Source organism: Rhineura floridana, chromosome 3, assembly GCF_030035675.1.
Source record: "Rhineura floridana isolate rRhiFlo1 chromosome 3, rRhiFlo1.hap2, whole genome shotgun sequence".
Classification (NCBI taxonomy): domain Eukaryota; kingdom Metazoa; phylum Chordata; class Lepidosauria; order Squamata; family Rhineuridae; genus Rhineura; species Rhineura floridana.
Window position 1 is genome coordinate 37,854,071 of NC_084482.1, and position 12,131 is coordinate 37,866,201.

At 43.1% G+C, this 12,131-nt stretch overlaps 1 long non-coding RNA gene across 1 annotated transcript; it reads right to left on the bottom strand.

Moving 5' to 3' along the window:
* Window positions 1-576: 576 nt before the first annotated feature.
* Window positions 577-6,221, bottom strand: LOC133379660 (uncharacterized). Its single transcript, XR_009761237.1, has 3 exons — window positions 5,947-6,221; window positions 5,141-5,196; window positions 577-1,035 (listed from the first exon to the last, which is right to left on the bottom strand). It is a non-coding gene; the product is annotated as an uncharacterized LOC133379660 (long non-coding RNA).
* Window positions 6,222-12,131: the final 5,910 nt, after the last annotated feature.

Sequence of the window (12,131 nt, forward strand, 5' to 3'; positions counted from 1 at the left end):
CACACCTGTACATTCCCATGAGGTAATTTCATGGATAAATCATGAATATGCAAAGCACATTTTGTTTACTTTGGGGCAAACTGATGTTTGGAGCTCTTCATGTTGTAGCCTATTTTAGTGGGTGGGTGGGTTGTTTTTTAACGTTTTATTTTGCTTATCTTTTTATACTGGTTTTAACTTTTTTATTGATTGTAAGTTGCTTTGGGTTCACTTCTGTAAAGAAAAGTGACTAATAAATAAATAAGTTATTGGCGTATTAATAATATCAATGATTGGGGACTGCAGCCTACAATCCACTGATTCTGAAGCAGCTGAAGTTAGCATGGTTCAGACTTTTCTGGAGCAAATAGACTGAGCTTCGCAGCTACAGGCTATAACTGACTTGGGCACTGTCACCTTAATCCATCTGTATCTGTACGAATGTGACCTCCAGGTTAAAGTGGTGCTGGTGAGGAGCAAGGAATTCCTGAACAAGGAAGATTTTGTGCAGTTTATTATAAGCTTTAAAAGTCTATCATAGCACACATGCATGTGTGAACCTACCCAGAGGCTTTGGAAGTCATAAAAATTGCAAGAGAGTGTACAGAGATTCAGATAATGGGAAATATTGATGCTGATACTGCAAGTAGGTCCAATTATGAGTCCCTAGTTCAACATAAGCCTTCCCTTCCCAAGAGTGCTGTGGTCCAGAAATGTGCAACATGCAATTACAATGCAAGGATATTGTTTCCTGCTTGCTAACTATCCCTAAATATACTTGGAGGTGCTGACAATTGATCAGTGCATGGTGTACGCTCATCTGTCACCAGGCTTAAGTCTTTGTTCTGCAAATATGACACTCCCAGAGCTGCCAAGCACACATTGCTATTGAAAACAGAGATTAATATTTAAGTGTGTATCCATGTCCACGAAGGGCTGATGGCCAAAAACTTTCCTTTAAACGCTAATCCTGAGTATGTGTCATGATGATGGCCCTGATATATGATCAGCCCATTTTGCCTTCCTTTTATTCTTGTGCAAGCATTCAAAGAAGTCCTGAAAAAAATTAGAACCAGTTATGTGAAATTGGGCTGGAAACATGAGAATGGAGTGACTCCAGGCAACTTTTAATGGTTCTGTCATTCACTATCTGATGCATGCATACCCCACGGATCTTTAATGCCAAATCAAAGGTGTTTTTCACACATGAGACTTCAAGCAGCTCTAGATTTGGCCACAATGCTGGTTTGTTTACCTTAAAAAATACCCCTTCCCACAGATTTTTCTGCATTTACAATGATCAGGTATCAACTAACATAAATGAGTGTGTGTAAACCACAAATTTACTAATTCCATAATAACTTCATTGCACCATGGACTCTGGAAACTATAGTTCTGTAAGGGTGACAGTGGCTAGAGATCTTTTGTGGCAGGGGTGGGGAACCTGCGGTCCTCCAGACATTGTTGGATCCCAGCTCCCATCAGCTCCAGCTAGCATGGACAGTAGTCAGTAGATAGGAGTTAGAGTCCAACAACTTCTGGTGGGTCACAGGCTCCCCATCCCTTTCTTTAGAATTCTCAGCATTCTCAGAATTCATCACAATCAATTTGGTATAAAATCAATACTCATTTGTAATGCATTATTTCATGGTCCCAGGAACATACAGAAAGGTAGCCTGTGTGAACAGGCAAGAGTATATTGAAACAAGCATTACTGCAAATTATTTCTCTTAAGAGAGTAATGAGACTACTTCAGAGTAAGTAGCTTAAGGACACTGGCCTTTATTTTCCTACAGCTCCTTCTAAAAAAAAAGAAAAGATAAGGAACCTGTGATTCTCCAGATGTTGTTAGACTACAACTCCCATCACCTCTGGCAGTTCCTTACCAAGGCTGAAGCTGTGGGTACACTACTTGCTTCAAAAGCAGCCAAAACAGTTTTTCTGCTTGCATTTTGAAGCAACTCTACCCTCTGCTGGCAACATCTCCCTTCCCCACTGCTGACTTCAGACCTTTCAGGACCACCCACAGCAAACTGTTGGGCCAATCACTGTCTCTGCGTGAGCCTGCAGCAGAGCATTTCCATTGGCCACACCTGGAAGGCAAACAGGTTGATATACCAATGAGGTGTGAAATCTGCCTGAAGCTGAATTTGAAAAAAATGCACTCAAGTTGATCTTAACAGGTTTTACAGTAAAAAGGGGCAGAGTTTGACTAGCATCGTGTGCCCGTTTTCAGAAAACAGAGGTGGAAACGCACTGGAACCGACACAATAGTGTGTCTCTACCCTGAGCTCTGAAGAAATGGATTCTACCACTTCTCAAAAGAATCTGGCTGCACACTGTGTTGATTGACTGGTGCTTGTTAGCTCATGAACCTGTCATACCCTGCCAATTCTCAGAGCAGTTTTGCAGCTCTTTCTTAAAAAGTGGACATCCCACTTGAAGATTGCGGAAGGAGCCAGACAGACAACTGAGATCAGTGTTCAAATCACTTGATTGATGCCTCCGTCAAGTACATTGCGAAGGTGAAGGAAAGGTGGACTCACATGTCACAATGAGAAAGCCAGAGAGACTTCTTTTAAAGATATATTGGCAGTAGGGATGCTTGAGGAACTGAATCTTTGTGAATTCCTGTATGAAATTATCTGATCTGCACCTCTGGGACAAATGTGCAGAACAGAGCTTTGCTGTCTACCACATTTTGCATTTCTCAGAATGTTGTAATGCAATGCTTGACAGTTTAAATGTTTCACAATATACATTTCAATAATAGGGTTGCCAGGCTCAGGGCCTGAGACCGATCCTGTATCTTTAGGAGAAGAGAAAGTCAGCCAAGTGCAGGTGTTCTTGCAATGCTGTAATGGGAAAAACCACAAGGTGGAATTCTCCCTTCCCCCGTACAACTTTTAAAGCTACAGAAGACCTCTTGGTTGCCAAGCCAGGCCTCCAAGAGGTCTTCTGTATCTTTAAAAGTTGTGCAGGGGGAAGGGAGAATTCCACTTTGTGGTTTTTCCCATTGCAGTGTTGCAAGAACACCTGCAGTTGCCTGACTTTCTCTTCTCCTAAAGATACAGGATCAGTCTCAGGCCCTGAACCTGGCAACCCTATAATAACCTTTTTTGAGATAATATTTATTTAAAAACATATCTTGAAACAATTTCTTTAAATGTTAATTTGCAGATTTAAGCAGAAACAGAAGATAACTGTGGGTAAAGCATATACCAGTAATATGGCCTGGGAATAGACAAATTTGTCCACCCCGAATATGTGCACACACCCATAGCTTTTCCAGTTCCCTGACCCCTTCTGGACCAGAGCTTGGAAAAGTTACTTTTTTGAACTACAACTCCCATCAGCCCTAGGCAACATGGCCACTGGATTAGGCTGATGGGAGCTGTAGTTCAAAAAAGTAACTTTTCCAAGCTCTGTTCTGGACAATTCCTCATCTTCATCCAGATGTTTTCTAGTGGAACAAAACAGTTTTGATTGCAAGCAGTGAGGCATCTCTAAATTAATCAGACTATTTTGACTTTTGGGAAAGTGTAGTTATCTTGCACGACAATTCACTCAACCAGACAGTAATATTTCAGTTCAAAGCATACTAATGCTGCATCATGTTTTGCACATCTTGCTGCTGTGGCTTTTATAGGATGTTTTAGATTTATACTAGTGGAGAGGAAAAGGAACGTGTGAGAGTGGGAAGGAGCCTTTGGAGCCTTTCTAGTTGAAACGTTGTGCAAATGATGTCTTGGCATGGAATCCATAGCATGCTCAATTCTGTGGTGAAAGGCTAGAAACTGATATTATTATTATAATTCCATGTTAGATCCTTTAATGAAGGAACTGAAAATGAGTAAAACCAGCCTTAGCAGGGGTCTAAAGCATGGGAAGAGCTGTTGCAGGCTCTCTTTGTTATCCAACCATATCTCAAAGGGCCTTCGATATATTAGCCACTACCTATGTCAAACAGCTATTTCCTCAACCTATTTTCAAGTCTGGATTAGCCAGAGCTTTTTTTTTTTTTAATGGGTTGGCACAATCTGTTGCAGAGAAAGGGAAATGCCAGTGGAATACCTTTCAACATCAGCCAATCCTCGACATTTCACTGGATGTATTAAAGTTTCCTTTGAGACCAATGACCATGTAAGTAATGCAGCACAGTACTGTGACTCAGCAAGGCAAAAGGGAGGGTGTGAGAATTACTCACTGGGACTAAAGAGGGTTTGTTGCATTTAGCTATTTATAGGCAAAGGCAACAAGAGGACCAATAGGATTGTGTGCCATCCGCCCATGATTGGTCCGGTTCATGGATACCCTCCCAGAATGTGTTGTTCTCTGATTCCACAAGTGGTGTTAGTGTGTTGTATGGGGCTTAGGTGGTGGGGTGCTGAAGCTACGTGATGTAGACATTTTCAGCAGGAAATGTCACAGCACATGGGGAGGGAAAAGTTAACCCTTTCCTCCCCAGCTCTCTCTCTCTCTCTCTCTCTCTCTCTCTCTCTCTCTCACACACACACACACACACACACAGAGAGAGAGAGAGAGAGAGAGAGAGAGAGAGAGAGAGAGAGAGAGAGAGAGAGAGAGAGAGAGAGAGAGAGAGAATAGCACTTCCACACACCAGAATTAGGCTTAGAAGAAGGCTCCTATTGGCTTCCACAGGAAGCTTTCTTCAAGCCTAAAACTGTGGGGTGTGGCAAGGAGGTGGCACTACAGGCTGGATGAAGAGGCCTCCATGAGCCGCACCTGGCTAATGGGCACTGGTTCCCCACTCCTAGTGTAGAGTAAAAAGGTTGAAGAAACTCATCGTTATGAAAACCAGTGTCTATTATCATGCATGCTACTTTACGTGGATAAATGCAATAGAAGCAAGATTTGCATGATCATTCTGAAGAGAACAGTGTGTGTAGATATACAGTGCATGTTGGGTTAGACAGAAGCATGGGTGTGGTCATCCAGGGTCCCAGGTAGTCTTAGACCCCCTACTTTGTTTGGGAGCAGGGTCCCTAGGTCTTCAGTGTCTTTTCCTGCTAATTGGAGCCAATCAGAGCGAAAAGAGGTGAGGCAGCCACTGAGAAGACTATATTCAGTTGCTAACACACTCCCCTTTAGTCTTAGTATGGCAACCAAAAAGGAAAACTCAGCAAAGGAAGTTCCTTACCTTACAGCATCTTAGTACATTTGCCCATGTATGTGCACAGAAAATAGCAGATCTAGCTGAAAGGAAACACATGGAGATCTGGATTTATTGTTGCAATGCATCACTAAAGAAAAGTTCTCAGAACAAAATAAAAGACTGAACGCTCATTTTATTGTATAATCTTAGAAGGTTGTGTAATTTTAGAAGGGGGAGTGGCTATGAGGGTGCATGGTGTGACTATCATAAAGGGACCCTGCACATCTGAATTTGCCACTACACTACTGGGTAGATGTGATAGAAGCAAGGACTCCTTTCTATTTAATATTTATTAGGGGTTGGGCCCAGAGTTGCACCGAGTACACTCACCTCTCCTGCCCCCCTCCTCTCTGCCACAGCCTCCTGTGCCTCCCATAAGCCAGAGATTCAGGGAACTCTCCTAAAAGGTGTGGGCTGTGGGATAGGGGGTTTAGGAGGAAATTGTTGAAAAATCAGGCAGAGGCATACCTGCTTCCCATCCCAACCCAAGTTACCAACTAGCTTATAATGATACAAAAAGATACTGTGTAACACAATGCAATTAAATTTGCAAACAACTCTTTGGAACTATTATAATCACTTGTCAAACAAATAGTTGTGCAAATGATAGAATTTTATTAAGAACTACTTCCCCCTATCCCCTTGGTACCTCATTATATTATTATTATTATTATTATTATTATTATTATTATTATTATTATTATTATTATACCCACCTTTCACTAGGAGGTCCCAGGGTGGGTTTCAGCACCTTAAGAATACAATATTAAAATCAGTTGAAAAGAACTTACAGGCAAGAGAATCAGATGGGTGAGTCCTAAAATATATATCTCAGGTGTCAAAAGGGCAGGATAAAGAGATGCATCTTCTGAAATTCCTTTTTCCACCTTGTCCCCTTTGCCTCCAAGTGACGTTTGAGGTCCCTTCCAGGTCTACAGTTCTGTTTTTCTAAGTCACCCTGCTGTGGGCCCTAGATAGAGTTTAAATTGTAACCCTTTTCAGCAGTTAACTGCTGAAGTCTTAAGCACACTGACCACGGAGTAAGCCTCATTGGATGCAACACGATTTCCTTGTGAGTCAATGTGCACAAGATCAGGCTGCCCATCTTTTAAAGACTGAGTTTTGCAAGGCTCATCTGTCAAATGCAGCTGGCACAGTTAATGTCCAACCTGCCTCTCTTGGAAATGGCACTGTCCTCAAATTTTATAATAGGAGAGTTGTGAATGGAGATCTTGTTCACTTGCCAGCAGCAGCACACACACCCCCTCCACTCCAGGGTTGCAGCTGGGGACCGTTCATTTCAGACTCCATCCACAGTGACCAAAAGCTGCTAACGCCCAATCTACTGCAGAAACAGGCTGTTTACATGTCACGTTTGACATGTCTCCAGATTTACTAGGGATATGATATAAGTGAGGGGTCCAGTTACTAGCATTACTTTCTTCATTATTAAATGCTTTATGAGTTTATGCAAATGATCCACACATTTGCAAATGCTCCAGAAGAACTAAATTATTATTTTTTTAAAAAAAGTTCAGAATTGTTCTTTAAACATTGCTAAAGTCATTCTTATTTCACCAGATTTCTGTTAAATTTTCAGAATGGAAAATCTTTTCAATCTAAGCTCTCCAAAGGTGAGCAATTCACAGAGATTGGACAAAAGTGCCATATTTTCTCGGAATATATTGGGCACAATTCTTTCTTCCACACATTCTGATAAGTCTCAGTGAAGGAGGAGGTTCTTTTCCTTCCCTCCCCCACCCCCTTATCTGTACTCAGCTACATGCCTGTGTATTACAGCAGCGTGCCAGCCATTATGGAGTCCATAACTACTATGGATAGTTTGATTGCCTGGTCCTACTGGGTATGGGAGGCCTGTAAGGGTCCACAGCAGGTAATGGACAAACACACCATCAGGCCCTCCCTTAGCATGTGCAGGGCCCGGGACAAAAGCATAGTTGGGGACCCCCCACATTCTTTCTCTCTATATATATCCTTTCCTCCAGGCAGCGGCGGAGGCTTTGTATTTTGGCTGCTAGGAGCTGGCGGTTGCGGCTCCCTTTTTTGCAGCCTTCGTTGGCGGTGGCGGCGGCTTTGTATTTTTCAGCAGCAGCTACCTTTTTTTGCAGCCTTTGTTGTAGATTTGCTTAGTGTTTCTCACTGCGAGGTTTTCTCCTTCCCGGCTCGCTACCGCGGCCATCAAGAGACCGCCGCTGCACCTCTTCCTCCCCGCTCGTTTCTATGCTCCCCTCAGCTCACTACTGTGGCCGTGAGGAGGACGCGGCTGCTGCTTTTATATGCAGATTGCCAAGCGTGGGGGCCCCCCAAAACATGGGGCCCGGGTCAGCTGCCCCACTTCCCGGTGCCTAGGGGCAGCTCTGCATGCCATCATATATACACATCCAGCTAAGGACCAATGGAGAAAGGGCTCCATTAAGCACTATGGCAAACCTGCCTTTCCCACACATGCATTTGGAATATGGGACATGCCCGTTACTTCACATTTCAAAAGCCATTCGAAACTTTTCTGTGGAAATGAAATCTGGTTTGTTGATTTGTGGTGTCATGAGAAGGGGATCTGTGGAGCTTTGAGAATGAACGCTGTGTGTATTGGCAACTGGAATGTTATTCGCGGCATTGAACTGTGTCAAATTTTGGCAGGTTTTCTGTTGCCAGCCAGGAAGAGGAGGGTGAGAAGGAAAAGACATGCTCCAAACCAAAAGTGAATTAAATAAGGGACAATGTAAAAAAAAATGGAGGAGCAAGTTAGGCTCTTTCTCCTGCCCTCTTCTGTGAAATGTTTGAAAATATTTTAAAAATGAGGCAGGGGTTGTTGTTGTGAAATGTGCCCACTCTCCACAGCATGCTGGCTTGCATGACCAGCACTAGGCCAACTCCTGACCTTGACAGCCACTCAGGAAGAGTCACATTTTTCCAAATGAGAACTCTCTGCATGAGTGACAACTAGCTCCCGCTGCTGCAGGACGTACAAAGCTGCCCTGTCTCCCAGGTGTCTGGGGCTTTGCTTCTACAGCCCTGCTTGTTTACTTCATTGCTTAAGGTTTATTTTTGGCCTTCCCTGTTCCCCCCTGCCACACATACAAAAGCAAAACCTAACAACAAAACACACCACCTTTTAAAGGGCCAGTGTTCAGTCCATGGACCAATGCCTGGTTCTGAGAAATACACTAGTCCCTAACTCCCTGATTTTTCATCCTTTCTGCCCCCAACTTGGTGCTCTCAATATGTTGTTGGACTACAGCTCCCATCATCCCTGACCACTGGCCACACTAGTTGGGGCTGATGGGATTTGAAGTCCAACAAGATCAAGGAGGGGCAGGTTGGGGAAGTCTGGGGTTGGCAGTATGGGATCCAGTCCTGGTACTTTAAAGTGAGACCATATACATTGTTTTGGTTCATCATAACACACTGGGCTTTCTTGCGATGTGGGAGCAGCAAGAGTCCTCCTTCACCATGCACACATGGAGACCTGTATGTGTACAACAACTCTGTTTGCAGATTGGGGAAACTAGGTCATCATGCATACTGAACTCCTCATGGACAGCCTGTATGGCAAAGGGAATAGCAATTCATGCCATTCTTCTCCCATATCAGGAGTGGGAAACCTGTGGCCCTCCATATGTTGCTGACTAAAACTCCCATCATCCTTGACCATTGGCCACACTGGCTGGGACTGATGGGAACTGGAGTCCAACAACATCTAGCGTGCCACAGGTTCCCCATCCCTGGCCTATAGCCTCACTTCCTCTATAACAGGATAGCCAACGTGGTGCCTTCTGGATGTTGCTGAACTACAGCTCCCATTATCTATGACCATTGCTCATGCTAGCTGAGGCTGATGAGAGTTGGAGCTCAACACCATCTGGAGGTCACCACATTAGCAAGCAAATCTGGAGGTCTTCAAGTTTCCTATCCGTGTCCTAAAGCCCACTAAATGTATGGCTAGGACCAAAGTTTCCTCAGGCTGGGATAGACCTAATGTTACCTATCTGTGATATACCTTTCTGAGGTTCCTTACTCTCTTCTTTAACACGGCACCCCAGAGGGTACAATTAGCTCATTTTAGCAAATTGTTGAAGGAAGCAATGGGCATAACTCCTACTCCTTCCACAGGAATACAGGATGCTGCTTTATACTGAATCAGCCCATTGGTCCATGAAGCTCACTAGTGGAGGCTGATCCACTGGGGCTATGGGGGCACAGCATTCCTACTAAGAATGTCAAATAATTTTTTTTAATCCTCCAAAATTCTCAAAGCTACACACTCTCGTTCCACACGCATTTTATACTTCTATTTGAACTCAGAGAAGCTCTGCAAAACATGTCTGTCAGTCCACTGTTCTCTGGCCAATCAACTCTCTGTACCACTCAGCCAATCCTAATCCAAATGTGTAGCTATGTCAAAGAGGTCCCTCCCCTTGGTCGGCTTGCTTGTCAGCCCTCCTAGGAAGGCTCCTATTCCCTGTGAGGCCTCTCTAACACAGCCACTATAGCAAATTAGGGAGGAGACTGGACTGATTCAAGAACAGCTCCACTTGGTAGCCACTTAGCTTGTATCAGAATCATACATTGGTTCTGAGCATGTTTCTGTAATAAATAGGAGACTATTTTTATGATGATGTGTTTTTTTTTGCATATTTTTTTGGCAACCAAGAGGTCTTCTGTATCTTTAAGAGTTGTGCAGGGGGAAGGGTGAATTCCACCTTGTGGTTTTTCCCATTACAGTGTTGCAAGAACACCTGCACTTGGCTGACTTTCTCTCAGGCCAAGAACCTGGCAACCCTAATTCTTTATGACTCTCCCGGTTGCAGGATCATGTGTTGATGTTGGGTCTACTGGACTCTGGGTCTGGCAGTTGTTTGCTCCTTAAGATCTCAGACTGCAGGACTGGGGAAGGCAATGAACAGTCTGGGCTTGCTTGTGCCTTCGTTGCCATGGCACTTCCTCTGGATGCAGTGGCTCTGCAAGTTCACTTGGTGGGCTTTGGTGTCTCCTATCCTCTGCACCTTTCTATAATGTGGGTTAAAAATACTGATCTACCCAGTGCTGGTGGTCTTGCTTCCCCTACCTCCTCTCTTCCAAACCCCTTTCCTTTTGTATTGTGTCTTGAGGACAAAAACTTATTTAGATCACAGCCACACCATACATTTAAAGCAGTATCATGCCATTTTAACAGTCATGTCTTCCTCCAAAGAATACTGGGAACGGTGGTTTGTTAAGGGTGTTGACCTCACAGACCTACAATTCCAGGCACCCTGAACAAACTACAGTTCCTAGGATTCTCCATGACAGTTGAAGTGCTATAAGGGTGCTTTAAATGTATGGTGTGGGCAAGCTGCTCTGGGAGCCATTTTCATCTAAAGAGTGGGGTGAAAGTGCTCTAAATAATAAGTAGATGTGATAATAGTACATTGTGGTCAAATTCAATAATCTGACACCTTGGTTTTCATGTGTAGGCTGCACAGTTCACTAAGTGAAAATCCTGATGCTGATTTTTACATGCCTAAATCTGGCTTTACTCAATTCTGGCAAGAGGGTCACATTTCTGGCTTTTACACACCCAAATGTTCTGTCAACAGGTTGTTACCATACCTAAATCCTACCCCTTTAATGTTATGGTATTTGTATGTGTCAGCTGTAAAAATGTCTTGACAACTGTGAGAAATGGCTTAGGGCAGAGTCTCTCTTGGAAAATGACACAGAGCTATATTTTCCTTCCCGTTTCACCAGAGTCAGGCATGCACCACTGAGAATAAGCCATAATCCCACATGTAATTTATACACCAAAAGGCAATGCAGTCATTGTAATGATAATATAATGGAGAGCAGTCCATTAGTGAAAATTGGTTGTCTACAATAGACAACTTTCATTTCAAGTTTCTGTCAGCATTTTAATCATAATTATTTTCCCCCTTTCTCTGTTATCAATCAGAAATAGCAGACCCAAATCTGCTCCGTCTCATTTTACTGGACTGGTTTGGATTCTTGCTCATGTTAACAGAGAATTAGAATCAAATCCCCTTGAATGCATAGAGATCTTATAGATCAATATTTTGTATAACCTTGATTTTTATTTTTTGAGTGAAGAAAAGGCAACCAAATATGATGGATTGGAAAGCTGGAGGTGGTGGTGGGGAGAGAGACCCATATAGCAACAGGTGAAAGTGAAGTGGAATTTTAAAATACCTCTTTCATCTCTCTTTCACTGCAGGATGAGGTTCTGTATGTTAATTATGTCCTTTAAACCACATTGTAAAAATCAATTAACAATGGAAGCTTTCAGATGCCTGGCAGGCAATTTGTTGGAGATAAATGCCATTAACATGCAGCACAACATAAATATATTTTCACAGCTACTGAAGCATGCTAAGGATCACTGATGCTATTTGCAGGAGCTCCTTTCCGCAAATTTAACATGGTATTTACCCCTCAAAGGAACATTTCCCAGTGGTAAGTACTACGTTGGCACTTTAACAAACAGATCAGATTTTATTCCCTGCTTAAAATAATTACAGAGTGATTGTCTGAACCATTTGGTACAATACAACAATGTCTGCTTGCTTGTATCAAAGTAGTTGGCTAGCATGACATTTAGATTGCAATCATGAGTAAGAGAAAATGAAGGAATCTGAGAAATTTAAAAATGGATGGTTGAATAGCACTGGAGAACTTTTGAGTGTAGAAGACCATTTCCAGCTCTTATGCAGACCATCCAAGAAGTGTTTAGAATTTTCTTCTGAACATTTCACCAGTACATTCAGTATTTTACATAATTAAAGGCGACTGTAAGAGTCTGTCTGACGACTGAGACCTTCAACAGATGCCCCCCCTCACTGGTGGAAGTTAGTAGACAGATCATATGGCAACCAGAGAGAGGGCATTTTCTGTCATTGCACCCCAAATATGCAACTCCATCTCAAGGGAAATCCATCTGGCACCTTCATTGCCCTTTTCT